The sequence below is a fragment of the Hordeum vulgare genome, chromosome 3H (genome assembly GCF_904849725.1).
Source record: "Hordeum vulgare subsp. vulgare chromosome 3H, MorexV3_pseudomolecules_assembly, whole genome shotgun sequence".
Taxonomy (NCBI): domain Eukaryota; kingdom Viridiplantae; phylum Streptophyta; class Magnoliopsida; order Poales; family Poaceae; genus Hordeum; species Hordeum vulgare.
This window is the reverse complement of record NC_058520.1, coordinates 219,746,956-219,763,580: the sequence shown is the minus strand read 5'-3', so window position 1 is coordinate 219,763,580 and position 16,625 is coordinate 219,746,956.

Here is a 16,625-nt window from a genome sequence, read left to right as displayed (position 1 = left end):
CCTCTAATGATAGGTTGACAGTATTAAGGCTACCAAGCATATTAACTTCATCATCATGAGAAGGATGTATGGGGTCAATGGGAGGTGCATAGGGATATTCAATATACTTGCACAAATGGAACTCATCGAATATATCAAGCATTTCTTCTTTCCATTGTCTAAAATACTCCCCATCAAGAATAGGCACTTTACAACTAAAAATCCGGGAACTAGTCACATTCATCTTCCTCCAATGGCGGTTAAACCAAGGTTTTGGAGACCTTGCTCTGATATCAATTGAGGGATCGATAGAAGATGTGTCTAGAGGGGGGGTTAATAGACTACTTGTCAAGATAAAAATTCTAGCCTGACCTAATTCCTAGGAGGGCAGAAATCTAGCAGTTGTAACAAGTCTAGGTCACCCTAGACATCTAGTTCTAAGAGTATAGCAGCGGCAAATAAAACATGCAAGTGTAATGTAGAGGAGTAAGGTAGGGAGATCAAACGCATGAGGTTGACATGGCGATTTTTGGCATGGTTCCGATAGGTGACGCTATCATACGTCCATGCTAGTGGAGACTTCAACCCATGGAGGGTAACGACTTCGAGAGTCCACGAAGGGTCCACAAAAAAGCGGCCTTGCCTATCCCACCACGACTTCGGTCCACGGAGTACTAGCCTTACTCACGGTAGATCTTCATGAAGTAGGCGATCTCCTTGCCCTTACGAACATCTTGGTTCAACTCCACAACACGAAGTAGGAGGCCCCCAAGAGACACCTAACAAATCTAGGAGGCACCACCCTCCAAAAGGTAATAAATGTGGTAGATCAATGAACTCCTTGCTCTTGTGCTTCTAAAGATAGACTCCTCAACACAAATCACTCTCTCACAGAAATATGCATGGGTAGGAGAGGTTGATTTGGTGGAAAGCAGTTTGGGGAGACTAGAGATCAAGTTTCAAATGATTGGATTGGAATATCTTGGTCTCAACACATGAGTAGGTGGTTCTCTCTCAGAAAATGGATCTAGAAATGAAGTGTGTGTTCTGAGTGCTTCTCCCATGAATGAGAGGTGGGTAAAGGGGTATATATAGGCAGCAGCCAAAAACCAACCATTACAGATAAAAGAGCAAACTTGGTCACACCGAAGTTGAAAACTCGGTGATACCGACTAGCACCAAAGGTGTGAACTTTTGAATCTCGGTGAGAGCGATATACACAACTCGATGGCACCGAAAAGGTGACTAACGGTTAGATGGCCAAACTCCGTGGCACCGATACTCAAACTTGGAAATTCCGATTTTGTGTATCTTGGCAACAAAATGTTGGTCACACTGAACTCGGTAGCACCGATGCAGTTTCGGTTGCACCAATTTGGTGGGAATGGCTAGGGTTGTGTCTGAGGTTCAAACTCTGTGGGTTCGATATGGAAATGTTTGTGACACCGAATTTGTGAATGTGGAACTTGACAGAGTGGATATATGGGAACAATGGCTGAGTGTTTTGGTGGCTAACTTTGAGCATTTGAGCAATTAGTTCATTTTACTACCTCACCCCCTTTTAATAATATTGGCTTTCCTATGGACTAAAAAGTGATTTCTCACAAATATAAAATGAAGAGTCTTCTAGCTTGAAGCTTGAGCCAATATTATTCCTTTCTTGCATCAAGGGGTATCTCCACATAAACCTTAAGCCATAGCTCTTCATGGACTAATCCTGAAATATCTAGGTAAAAGTGTTAGTCCAAGAGACAATGTATATTGTCATGAATTATCAAAATCACCAAGAGAGGATATATGCTTTAATTTATCAAAGTGTGTATTTACTTAAAATGCATGTGCCCACAATGACTTAGAACCGGGCCCTCCTCATCTCTCTCTCTCCCCTCGTCATGGTTGACTCCTTCCTTGCAACATAAGCAAGGGAGCGTCACACATGCCGATGCAACCGATGTTTACCGGCGTAGGAGGGCCGACCGTCAAGCGTAGGAGATCCGCGCGCTCCATACCGCGCCCGATGATGGTCGTAGGTGAAAAGGATCGAGATGGACCTAGAGGGGGGTGAATAGGTACAGTTCCAAATTTTAATAGTTACTTAGCAATTTTAGGCAATGGTGTGGAATATGAGAGTGAGCCTAATAATTGCAAACACAAGAGTAAGCTATTTAGAGTAAAGTAAGGCAACCGGTAAACTATAATCAAATGCAAGTACGTAATAAGGATTAACACAAGTAGAGAGTTAGGGTTAGGGATAACCAAAACTCTAAGAGAGACGAGGATGTATCCCGGTGTTCACTTCCTTGGAGGGAAGCTACGTCACCGTTAGAGGGGCGGATGTTACCACGAAGGCACACCAACGCCACGAAGGCTCACCCTATTCTCCCTTTGAGACAAGACCACAAAGGCGTTTCTCAACCACTAGTGGTAAGCCTTGAGGTGGCTTCCAAACCTTCACAAACTTTTTGGGGGGTAATCACAAAGCTTTGATTCCTCTCCGAAGACTCCTACCGCCTAGGAGTCTCCAACCTCCAAGAGTAACAAGATCACGGGGATTGCTCAAAACTTGCTCAAATCACAAATCGCTTTGGTGGAGAGGAGGAGAAGGAGACGATCTATCTTTCGATTGGAACAACACTCAAAGGGGCTCACAAATGCTCTTGGGATCTAAGTTTGGGTGTAGGCAAGAGTGAGTGAGGAAGAAGGTGTTCTTGTGAGTGTTCTTGCTGTGTTGGACCCCCTCTCACAAAGTGGGAGGGGGTATATATAGTGGGGAGACTAAAATAACCGTTGGGGTCGCTTAAGTCTGACAGTGGTCGGACGTCCGACCGTTTCCGGACGTCCAACAAGCGTCGGATGACCAAAGGAGAGTTCATATCAGTTCGCCACTGTGTAGTCGAACAGGGACCGGACGTCCGAAGAGAAGGTCGGATGTTCGAGAGTTCAGTTCTGTTCAAGGGCACCGGATTTCCGAAAGTGGTCGGACGTCCGGCCCTCGGACGACAGGGGGAGGCCAGAAGTCCGAGTTATTTGTCTCTGGTGCAAGGTTCCAATTTTCCAAAGTGGTCGGGCGTCTGGTCCTCGGACGTCTGGAGGGAGCCAGATGTCCGAGATTTTGGCTCTGGTATAGGGTTCCGGATTTCCGAAGTGGTCGGGCGTCCGGCCCTTGGACGTCCGGAGGAAGCCGGATGTCTGAGGCATTGGTTCTGTTTTCAGATCAAAGCAGAGCAGTGGAGATATGGTATGAGCAGAAAAGCAGAGATGTAGTTTGAGCAAGTTCATCGCAAAACCTGTGATCCCCTCTTAATAGTGCGAGATCCCTATACTCAAGAATAGTAAATTAAAGGATAGGCTACATCATATTTTCTCAATCCCGAGCCTTCTTGACATATAAGTCCCGATCTTCTCAAGCCACATTGGCACATAATTCTCGATCTACTAAGAGTACTTTAAAAGCCATCCTGAGATACACTCAACAAATAAGATTAGTTTCCTATGTATGTGTTGTCATTAACACCAAAACTCGATTAAGGGCATGACTGCACTTTCAATCTCCCCCTTTTTGGTAGTTGATGACAACATATACATAGCTCTCAAAAGATTTAACATACATTTAGCTTTGGAGAGGTTTGGTACGGAGCTCCCCCTTAGTATGTGCACAGTAAAAATAACGGAGCTCCCCCTTAATGTGTGTATCGAAGATATCATGTGACTTAGTAGAGATAATAGATCATCATATGGCAACCGATCATCATATGAAGTAATAGAACAAAACATAATAACATACGATGATATCATAGCAATCAGGACATTCATAGGTAGCCATACATAGTGCATCACAGTCGTTTATCCATTACATTATTCAAACATGCAAATTGAGTTCAAAAGCTAAAACCCCAAAGACTAAAACTAGGATACATTACTCCCCCTTTGGCATCAAGTACCGAAAAGGGAGGCACCAGAAACATCAACCATGCTCAGAGATCATCAGCACCATCATCCTCGTCATCCTCATCCTCAGGCAAGCCACTGCCACCAGCCTCGTCAAGAAAATCAGCCCACTCAGGACCAGATGGGAAGCCAAAATCAGAAGGAGGAATAGCAGGAATAGCCTCATCATCACTGACATCAAGAGTGCCCGAGTCTCTCAGACGAGCCTTGAGGGCATTCTTGGAGGAGATCAAACGCGAAACCACATCGTGGTTCTGAGCGCACTGGAAGGAGAACGCCTTCATCATGGCAGAATGGGCTTTGCCAATGAATTTGGCAAAGCGACTGAGAGGGGCAAAGCTGGATGAAGGAGTGTCTGACCGGGAAGCAGCACGACGAGTGGAGGTGGATGGGGTTTTCCTAGGAGCATAGTCATCCGCCATATGAGTGGGGATGACCCACTTGTGGTGCGTGTGAGTAGGAGCAAGCGGGAAAGCAGCAATAAAGTTGATGAAAGCTTGGATGAAGGGGGCATGAGGGAATGCTCGCTTGTATTGAAGACTAGCGAGCCGAATCTCATGCCACAAAAAATGAGGCACATTTAGCTTGCGCTTGGGAAAATCATGCAAGTGTGACATGATATCGATGCAGTAGCCGCTGCAGGTTCCCCTGTCACCCATCTTGGGGTAGATGGTGCGGATAAGGCATTGAAAAATGATAAAATATGGAGACCGCCAGATAGACACTTGGTTGAGATCTTTCTATTTTTCATCAGCATCAAGTCCATGACGTGGTTTGAGAAGAGAACCACATGTCGCAATGGATTTGGGAGCATGGTTAGGGTCACTTTTGTGAATTTTGAAACCGGTGTCGGGAAAACCCAAAGCGGCAACAAACTCCGCATAAGTGGCCCTAAACTCCGTATCTGGGGTCATCCAGCTAACGGAGTCATCAGAATGAAAGTAACAAGTGGCATAGAATTGGTGGATGGCGCCACTGTTAAAATCGCACTTAAAGGCAAGGGGAGCAGCTAGCCCCGAGGACTCAAGGAGCTCAATGGCACCCAGGTATTTCGCCGGGTGAGTGCGAATGTGATCAGGGTCAATGCAATGATGAACTGGTATACCTTTAGGAACTATGACTGTAGAGAAAATGTCCACTTGGACATTTGTGCGAAACCGTGAATCCAGAGAATCACGTTCAGCATCGAATTGGTTGACATCTCTACAGAAAGTAAAATAGGCGGATTTGGGTTTTTTGGTGAAGTCCGTGACTTCACGACCCAAGGAGGGAGGAGGCTCTAAGGAGATACGTCGAGCATCACCTGTTGTCTGTTCAGGAGGAGGCGGTGGCATATACGAGGGCCTGCGAGTACCCGGCTTCGGCATAGTCTTCCGAATGGCAACGTATTCAGCACGTTCCTCCGCGGCAAGCTCATCCTCAAAGTCAGAGCCATCAGACGAGGAGCTGGGCTGTGGAGGAGGACGCCGGGCGAGCCGTTTGAAGGGACGACATGGTACCACGGTGTCATCCGACCCCATGCCAGGAGCGGCACGAGCGGATGAGCCAGCAGAGTTCTTCCGAGCAGTGTGCTTAATCTTGGGCATAATTGGAAAGCCTACATGATGGGAAACCCAATGGGGAACGTCGGTCAAGAACATATGAACGAACACATGAACTAGTGAGAGGGGAACCAATCACGAGGGAAACCGAGAGGATACCTGCAGATTGAGAGAAGAGAGGGATGGAAGAAGGATCCCGCGGAGGAGGACAACCAGATCACAGGGCAGGGCCCCTGTGGCGGCGAGATCGCAGGGCAGAGCTCCTCAGACGGCTGGCGGCGGCTGTGGAGGGAGAGGGGAAAAGGGGGCGCGTGGGGGCTAGGGCAAGGCCCAGCCCGCGCCCCTCTATTTATAGAGGCTCCCGATGTGTCGGACGTCCGACGGGCGTCGGACGTCCGGAGGACCTCAGCCGTCGGACGACCGACGGGTGCCGAACGTCCGGGGTGTGTCAGCCGTCGGACGTCCGAGACGCGTCGGACGTCCGAGAGGGAAGTAGGCAGAGGCAATTTTCTGGGATCTTGATGATGAGGTGATTTGACATGGTTTATCACAAGGGACACCCAACAGTGTTTCCTATAAGAACTATATATACTACTTGTGGGAGGTAGTTCATTTATGCATATTATAGAGTTAAAACAAAAACTATGACGTGAGTGCTAGTGTCTCCCCCTAAATGCATGCCGACATCAAGACAAGAACATAATGTGAGTGTGTGCATGTGTACAGGATTTCAAGTTATGTTATCAAGCTCCAAGATACCAAGTTCACGCCTAAGTTGACAGAATCTTGCTACGCATAGTGGCTTGGTGAAGATGTCAGCGAGCTGCATGTCGGAACCCACATGAGCAATATCAATGTCACCCTTTTGCACATGGTCTCTCAAGAAATGATACCTAATATCAATGTGTTTTGTGCGAGGGTGATCAATGGGGTTCTCGGAGATCTTGATGGCACTTTCATTATCACAGAGAAGAAGCACGTGTCGATAAGTGATGCCATAATCCTTTAGGGTTTGCCTCATCCATAGCAGTTGGGTTGCACAGCTTGCGGCTGCAATATATTCGGCCTCGGCCGTGGAGAGAGAAACACAATTCTGCTTTATCGAGGACCAATTTACCAAGGAACGTCCAAGAAACTAACATGCACCGGAAGTGGATTTCCGTCCCACTTTGTCACCAGCCCAATCCGCATCGAAGTACCCAATGAGATCGAACTTTGCATCCTTAGGGTACCATAGGCCTAACTTTGGGGTGTGAACAAGGTATCTAAGAATATGCTTAACCGCCGTATGATGGCTTTCCCTAGGGGAAGCTTGAAATGTAGCACATATGCCTACACTTAACATGATGTCCGGTCTAGATGCACAAAGATAAAGCAACGAACCAATCATAGAGCAGTAAGTAGATGGGTCAAAAGGAATACCGTTGGTGTCTTCATTTAGAACAACATTTGTGGCCATGGGTATCTTCATTGGTTTAGCATTTGTCATATCAATTTTTTCTAGAATGTCCTTGAGGTATTTAGTTTGAGACAAGAAAATTCCTTCTTGAAATTGTTGTATTTGAAACCCAAGAAAGAACTTCAAGTCCGTGTTGAGTGACATCTCAAAGGTCTTGGTCATGGAGGTCGCAAACTTCTTGCATAAATGGATGTTAGGAGAACCAAAAATGATGTCATCTACATAGATTTGGCATAAGGTCAAATCATTGTTTTCCCTCTTAGTAAAAAGAGTGGGATCGATCACCCCTCTCACAAAGCCATCATCGAGTAAGAACTTCTTAAGATGATCGTACCAAGCACGGGGTGCTTGCTTGAGGCCATACAGAGCCTTGTGAAGTTTGTACACATGGTCTTTGTGATTGGGGTCAACAAACCCAGGTGGTTGTGATACATATACCTCTTCTTGTAGAGGACCGTTAAAGAAAGCACTTTTCACATCCATTTGATGCAAAGTAAAACCATTGAAAGCAGCATAGGCCAATAGAATGCGAATGGATTCAAGACGAGCAACAGGGGCGAAAGTCTCACCAAAGTCCAAACCTTCAACTTGGGAGTACCCCTGTGCTACTAACCTTGCCTTGTTGCGGAGGACAGTCCCATTCTCATCTTCCTTGTTCTTGAAGATCCATTTAGTTCCAATGACATTGTGTTCCTCAGTTGGTCGTTCTACCAATGACCATACTTCGTTGCGTGTAAAACTGTTTAACTCTTCTTGCATAGAAAGGAGCCAGTCATTGTCACACAATGCATCCTGAACCCTGTGTGGCACAGTACTAGAGACAAACAAAAAGTGAGCACAAAAGTTTGTTAATTGTTTATGAGTCACTCTACCTTCCGACACGCCGGTGAGGATTTGATCAACATCAACACGACCGGCCAACGTGGCATGATGGAGGTCAGGGTTTCACGAGGTTCGACTTTGTTTCCATCATCAACGTCCTCAACATATGGATCATTAACGTGCGGTGGAAGATATTATTCTTCACGTTGCACCTGTTGAGGTTCATCATCAACAATATCCATACTTTGGTCTTGCTCTTGAAGGTCAACTTGTTCTTGAGTGTGATCAGGGTGAGAGACATGTTCTCCCACTTGATCATGAACAACTGACATGATATGTGTGCTAGTATCTTGTGGAGGTACGCGCAGTGAACTGTCTTGAGGATGAGAAATACTCTCATCATCTTCATCATCATCATGGGGTTCTTGTTCCATGGGAAGAAGTGCACCTACACCCATGTTCAAGATATCTTGCGAGGAATCTTCTTCACCTGCATCACTTAGATCAACTTGCTCCGAATGGGAGCGGTTAAATTCATCAAACGTCACGTCACAGGTTTCTATAACACATCCATTGGATTTGTTGTAGACTCTGTAGGCCTAAGAGTTTGATCCATAGCCAACAAAAATCCCTTCAGTTGTTTTGGATTGAAATTTTCCTAACCGATCCCGTTTGTTGAGGATGAAACACTTGCATCCAAATACACGAAAGTACTTGACATTGGGCTTCTTCCCGGTTAGGAGCTCATATGGAGTCTTTTCCATATTGGTCGAAGGAAAAGCCGGTTTGATGCATGACATGCTGTGTTGACAGCCTCAGCCCAAAAACTATGTGGTGACTTGTATTCATCTAACATGGACCTTGCCATTTCCACAAGTGTCCGGTTCTTCCTCTCTGCTACACCATTTTGCTGAGGGGTGTAAGGTGCGGAGTACTGATGTTCAATTCCCTCATCACTAAGAAATTCTTCTAGGGTGTAATTCTTGAACTCGGAGCCATTATCACTTCTTATTGCCTTGATGGCCTTGTCAAACTTGCGTTGGACTTGTTTGGCAAAATCAATGAAGGTGATATTCGTCTCGTCCTTGGACTTGAGAAAGAATACCCATGTGTATCTTGAGTAATCATCAACAATGACTAGTCCATACTTTTTCCCACCAAGACTAGCCCATGAAGGAGGCCCAAATAGATCCACATGAAGGAGCTCTAAAGGCCTTGAGGTGGATACAATATTCTTGGGTGGGTGTTTTGATTGATGTTGCTTCCCAGCTATGCATGCACTGCACACACGATCTTTCTTAAAAGATACATTAGTTAGTCCAAGGATGTGATTGCCTTTTAAGAGATTTTGAAGATTTCTCATGCTGACATGGGCGAGCCGGTGATGCCACAGCCATCCCATGTCAGCCTTGGCCATCAGACAAGTTGTATGGAAAGTGCTCTCTTTTGAGAAATCAACCGTGTAAAGGTTGCCATCCAACTCTCCAACAAAGGCCACTTCGAGAGTGTCTCTCTTAAGGACTTTCACATTCGTTAGTCCAAATAGTGTGTCATAACCAACGGAAGCCAATTGGCAAACTGAAAGCAAATGATATTGAAGAGATTGGACAAGCATGACATTTGCAAGAGACATGTCATTAGTGATTGCCACCTTGCCCAACCCAATTACCTGCCCTTTCAACCCTCCTCCGAATACAATGCTCATGTATGGTCGAATGGCTTGCATGAAGTCATAGAGCAAGTTACTATCTCCGGTCATATGATTGGTGCATCCACTATCGATCACCCATTTGACTCCTCCAAAGAAAACAGCATGTACACGAATTAAGACTTGGTTTGAGGTGCCCATTTCATCATGAGGCCTCTCACATTAGTTATAAGAGTCTTAGGGACCCAAATAGCATAAAACCGGAATGCATTACGGGGACCAACGAATTTAGCATAAACGTCTTCTTCATTTGATTTGCGAAGTACATAGGATGGAGGCATGAACTCTGTTGTGTTGTTGAAAGTGGGCAAACCCCTAGTGGCCGACCCACTCACAACCTTACCTTTCTCCTTGTGTCCCTCTCGTACAAATGTTTCTTTAAGCAAGGGGGTGCACTTGAGAGGAGATACACTTTTCTTGGCGGTGCTTGGATTAAACCCAAGCCCTTCCCTGGCAAAGACCTCATTGTGTTGACTTAAGATCTCATTGAGAGTCTTTTGTCCTTGTGCGCATGTCATGAGACCTCTATCTAGCTGTGCCTTTAGCAAACAGTTTTCCTCAAGAATAGATGCCAGTTCACTACTAGAGTTAGCAGTGCAGGTATCAACATTAATAATAGGTGAGGAGTAAGCCTTAGCTAGAGTGTCAATGTAAGTAACCTTGCGTGCCTCAAAGCTCTTTGTAAGAACAGTGAGTTTCTCTTCCTTGTCCTTGAGAGACAAGGATAGGCGCTCACATTCCTTAGAAAGAGAAGCATGAGAATTCACAAGTCTGTTTTTATCATTTAATAACTCTTTGCACACAGATTCAGCCTTTTTCAAGGAGGCAAGATCGTTAGCATGTTTATCAAGGTTTTCACCAACTTTTGAGCACAATGCATCATTTTGTGCTTCCTCATACAGGACTTTCTGCTCAAGGATTTCATTCCTTTCCTTCTCCTTAATGACGAGAGTTTTGAGTTCCTTGATGGTATTGGTGTGCTTACTCACCATTTCCATAAGTATGCGAAACATAGTGAGCTTCTTTCCTTTGAGAGAGCACATAAATTTGTTTATTTTGGCAAACATAGGATGATCTAAGTCATTGTCCTCATAGTGATCCTCCGCATCAAGGTACTCATTAGATGAGGTAGAAACTAGACTGAAAGAGTTTAACCATGGAGTTACCTTGACCTTATCATGGGAGCTTTGGTCTTCCTCATCTTCTATGGCAGTCTTTGCCATCAAACACTTGTGGGCGTTGCCCTTGTAGTCTTTCATATAGTTGTAGTGAACAACATCGCCACTTTTGTTGACGAGCCTCAAGGTGTTTTGTGTATCCTGAGCTACTCTGGTAACCCCACCAACGTCTTCCGGATCTGATTCTTCTTGTGCAACCATTGCTCTTCCATCTCTCCTCTTGAGCTTGGAGTTCATAGGGTTTGGCAATTTCTTCTTTACAAAGGTCTTCAGAAACCTTGGTTTATCTTCTCTATTCTCATAAGGGAAGTCATTTGAGAAGTGGTTGGTTTCCTCACAGTTATAGCATTTTCTTACTTTCTTCTTTGGGAATCTTCCCTTGAATTTTCCTGCACTGAACTTCTTTACAAAGAGAGCAATGTCCTCATAAGATGGGCTTTCATCAGAGTCAGCATCATCACCATCTTCGCAGTCTGCATCACCCTCTTCTTCTTCGTCACATTCATGCTTGGCTTTCAAAGCAAGATTGATCTTTGATGTTGAAGTACCATGCATGACAAGGTGCTTTGTTGTATTTGCCTTTGACTCTTCAAATAATTGGAAAGTGGATATGATGTCATCTGGGGTCATTTCTTTGAACCCATGGTGCTGCCTTATGTCCCATACCATTTGATGGTGGTAGGGAGCAAGGGCATGAAGTAACTTGTCCACGAGAAATCTCTTGGTCAGGTTGAAACCATCTTGCGTCTTGTCACAGTCACATGACTCAATGTCTGCGGCGAGAGTCATGAGCCGTTCTAGCAGTTGCTTGGGAGATTCACCCTTTTCCATACAGAAGTTCTGCAATTGCCCCTTGGCAATTTCATATTGAGCAAGCCGAAGAGTGGAGGTATTGGTCTTGGTCCTTATAATGCTATCTCACAGTTCCTTGGCGCTTGTGATGTGTATGTAAGGTCTCCGTTGCTTGTCATTCATCCCTTTTCTTATGCACATGATCGCAGTGTCATTGAGATGCTTGTCATAAGTTTCTCTGGGAGTGAGGCACCTTGGATCTACAGGGTGGTAGCCATGCTCGAGGATGTCCAACATCTCATCATTGGCGTACCTAAGATGATCCTGCATACCAACTCTCCATAAAGCAAAATCGGAATTGTCATCAAGCAAAGGAGGTTTTCCTCCAGGATTGTACTTAGGTTTCTCAACTTGAGATCTAGCATAAAGCCATGGAACACTGGTTTGGTTATTGCCTGGAGGTTGTTGGCCAAATGAAGAACCGGACACATTTTGCCCTGAGGCCCTCGGAGACGTGGTTGTCCCCGTGGTTAATGAGGCCAGTCTCATTTGGACCAAGGCCTCAAGAGAAGCATCGTGCTCCTCTTTTTGCTTGGCAAGGGCCCGTTCCAGGTCCTCAGAGGTGAAGGACCTGACTTCTGTGGAAGTCCCGTCCTTCTCCACTGGAGCTACAGTAATGGGAGTCCCGTCCATCTCGCTCTAGGGCGGTTAAGCCACAAGAATAGAGCATGAGGCTCTTATACCAAGTGAAAAGGATCAAGATGGACCTAGAGGGGGGGTGAATAGGTACAGCTCCAAATTTTAATAGTTACTTAGCAATTTTAGGCAATGGTGCGGAATATAAGAGTGAGCCTAATAATTGCAAAGACAAGAGTAAGCTATTTAGAGTAAAGTAAGGCAACCGGTAAACTATAATCAAATGCAAGTACGTAATAAGGATTAACACAAGTAGAGAGTTAGGCTTAGGGATAACCAAAACTCCAAGAGAGACGAGGATGTATCCCGGTGTTCACTTCCTTGGAGGGAAGCTACGTCACCGTTAGAGGGGCGGATGTTACCACGAAGGCACACCAACGCCACGAAGGCTCACCCTGTTCTCCCTTTGAGACAACACCATGAAGGCGTTTCTCAACCACTAGTGGTAAGCCTTGAGGTGGCTTCCAAACCTTCACAAAGTTTTCGGGGGGTAATCACAAAGGTTTGATTCCTCTCCGAAGACTCCTACCGCCTAGGAGTCTCCAACCTCCAAGAGTAACAAGATCACGGGGATTGCTCAAAACTTGCTCAAATTACAATTCGCTTTGGTGGAGAGGAGGAGAAGGAGACGATCTATCTTTTGATTGGAACAACACTCAAAGGGGCTCACAAATGCTCTTGGGATCTAAGTTTGGGTGTAGGCAAGAGTGAGTGAGGAAGAAGGTGTTCTTGTGAGTGTTCTTGCTGTGTTGGACCCCCTCTCACGAAGTGGGAGGGGGGGTATATATAGTGGGGAGACTAAAATAACCGTTGGGGTCACTTAAGTCTGATAGTGGTCGAACGTCTGACGGTTTTCGGACGTCCGACAGGCGTCGGACGACCGAAGGAGTGTTCATATCAGTTTGTCACTGTGTAGTCGAACAGGGACCGGACGTCCGAAGAGAAGGTCGAATGTCCGAGAGTTCAGTTCTGTTCAAGGGCACCGGATTTTCGAAAGTGGTCGGACGTCCGGCCCTCGGACGACAGGGGGAGGCCGGAAGTTCGAGTTATTTAACTCTGGTGCAAGGTTCCGGTTTTTCGAAGTGGTCGGGCGTCCGGTCCTCGGACGTCTGGAGGGAGCCGGATGTCCGAGACTTTGGCTCTGGTATACGGTTCCGGATTTTCGAAGTGGTCGGGCGTCCGGCCCTCGGACGTCCGGAGGAAGCCGGATGTCCGAGGCATTGGTTTTGTTTTCAGATCAAAGCAGAGCAGTGGAGATATGGTATGAGCAGAAAAGCAGAGATGTAGTTTGAGCAAGTTCATCGCAAAACCTGTGATCCCCTCTTAATAGTGCGGGATCCCTATACTCAAGAATAGTAAATTAAATGATAGGCTACATCATCTTTTCTCAATCCCGAGCCTTCTTTACATATAAGTCCCGATCTTCTCAAGCCACCTTGGCACATAATTCTCGATCTACTAAGAGTACTTTAAAAGCCATCCTGAGATACACTCAACAAATAAGTCTAGTTTCCTATGTATGTGTTGTCATTAACACCAAAACTCGATTAAGGGCATGACTGCACTTTCAGTAGGGTTTCTCGAGGTGGCCTACGTCGTTTTTGTCGCTGGCAAGGGCACGACGGACGAAGAGCATCTGCGGGGCTACGCCGACGAGGCTTCCATGAAGGAATTGGGACGGGTCGCGGCTACGATGGCTCTTGGGGTGCTATGGGTGTGGTAGTGAGGGAAGGGGCGGCTCGGTAGCTCAAATTTAAGCAGAGGGCAGCGATGGCTATGGCGGCTAGAGGGCAACAATCCAGGCATGGGAGCTCGAGTGGTTCGGCTGAACGTTTTCTAGGAGGGAAAGAGTAGGCTACGATGCCAGGATGATCGGGAGGCTCGGGAGAGGGCTATTTATAGCAATGACGCCGGAGGTGATAAGCTCGAACGCTGAGCTGGCCGGGACAATGTGAACCCGTACGGAGGTGACAACTCGACCAGTCTTTGCATCGTAGAGCTTCACGAGGGAGCAAGAGGGTTGCGCTGGCGCGCTCGAGAAGCCTCGGCTCACGCGGACACGGTGGTGACTGTACGACAATGTGGCGATACGATGATTCTCGTCATGGCGCGGCGAGGAAGAAGGCAAAGGGGGAAAGGACGGGAGAGTGGTACATGGACGGTGGGGAGGGTCGTTGGCACTAGAGGACAAGCTGTGGCTGGTTGGAGTTGTCGGCAGAAGTGACACGTGGCGTAGAGCGTCATTATTGCACGTCACCACGGGCTCCGCGTGTCCACGACACCAAAACATTGCCGAGTCTTGTCAACACGGTGCTTTAATGGTGACGGGGTCCATTTGTGAGGTTGTGCCTTGTAGAGGAAGCATGAAATTGACTGATTTGAGTTGACCAATGTTTCTGGTAGGAAGTGTTTGTAGCGGGGTTGGGAAGATTGGCCTGGTGAAAGATAGGGATCTTGTGGTGAGGATTATCAGTCACTGAGATGACTAGCTTGGAAAAAAATTCAGCATAAATGGGTGGGTCCTTCACAATGCACAATTTTGGTCCAGAAGCTAGAGTTTCATGGTGTGCTTAATAGGATGAATGGATTTGGCTAGAATTTGATTTAGGGAGGTTATTTAGGAGTATGGAGGCACTCGTAAATTTTATAGCATTTGGATATACCAAAGTGGTACTTCCTTCACAATGCTTCTATGTGAACAAAACTTGGAAACATTGTTGGGAGAGATTTGATAGGTGGATTGAGATGGTTTTTGGTTTACTTGAGTGATTTATCAATGTAATCACCCTGCACAAGGGTTGAGGCACTTTGCTTTGCAAAAGTCCAAATCGGACAAAATTTCCAAATATATATTGTGCTCAAAATTTTAATTGAGGAACTTGAAGTTTTTATGGAAATGGTGAATATTGGGATAGGAGGAGCTCCACAAATTATTCGGGATTTTTATTGGCTACGAATATGATAGTTTCTTTGGAAAGGGCACAAAATGCAATATTGACTTTAATAAGGAAAATGCAATTTACCTTATTTACTTTTAGCCAATATTTATGTGAGAGCTCAATATGATTACAAAGAGGATCTTCACAAGTTTTCATGAACTTTAGAGATGGATAGATATTTATCCGAATTTAATTCTTTAATTGGCAAAAAATGAATTAATTTAAAATAAAAATTATTGTAAATTAATTGGCAATATTTTGCATATTCAGCGTTTATAGATGTAGGAGTATAGCTGGGTAAAGATTGGGATTTAATAGGTCGAAGGAAATTGTGCTTTTTATAACTACAAAAACAGGGGTTTTCTTTTGATACTTTAGAAAGTAGAAATGGGTAGCACCGATGGATTGAGAAAAATTCATGGTTTGATAAAAAAGGCAATGCTATATAACCGCCTTCATATATCTAAGATAAGAATTTCTAACATAGAAAAAAAAGACAGGAGTTAAATTTCGCAAAGGAAAAAAATCGGGAAACGAAAATCGGGGTGTTACAAGTTACAACATGAACTATGGCTCACTGTTGAACAGATTACATATCGACCACATGGTTTTGGTTAAGGGAATCGTTTCTACGCGGCGCGCCGGTCGAACCGACGCGCCGGTCGTCCCTCGCGCACGCAGACCCATGCAACATTTTTTCCACCCGCCCGCCCCGCACGCAGATGCTTGCCGCATTTTTTCGTCACATTTGCTGCAGCCGTGTATTTTTTTGATACAAACGTTTTCCATGCAATATTTTTTTCTCGTGTAAATTTGTTACATTTGTCCAGTAAAAAGCCGCATATACGTTTGGTTGCAACTCCAGTTCGTCGGATTTTTCGTTACCATCGATGTTTTTTTACTTTTGCTACAACCGTGTTAATTTTTGCTACAACCGGCATCATGTTTTGTTGCAACCGTTCACTAAAAAAGTTGCATACACGTCACGTAAATATTTGCTACAACCGGCGTTTGACTTTTGCTATCACGCACCCTCAGCTTCGTTTTTTTGCTACGATCATCTAGATATTTTTTTGCTACAATTTTTGTTTTTGTTGCAACCGTTGAAAAAGTTGTTGCATCGCATCGAAAATTTGCTGCATAGGGAAAAAAATGTTGCATGCGGATCCAACGGTGCGGACGACGCGGGGTTGGTGGATCCTGCGGCTCACGCGCGGTCGGCTGAAAGTTTGGACCGGCATGCCGGCGCAGATCACTCTCCCCTTTGGTTAATGATGTGATCAGATGACCACCACTTGAGAAATGACGTGGAAGCATGTGAGAGCACAGAAATAGCTAATTAACGAATTGTAGTGGGGTTTGTGTATATAAGCAACGAGATGCAAGAAAAATTAGAAAAAAACAATTCTCACGGTGTCAAGAAAAAGAATAATAAAGGAACCTCATCCAAAAGGCCAAAAGGAGAGACGGAGGAAAAACAATCGTTTAAAGCGTGCACATTAAAATCGGGTGGGTCCCAACCTACCCGTTCGCGGTCTATAAAGGTCATCTCTGCCCTTCCAA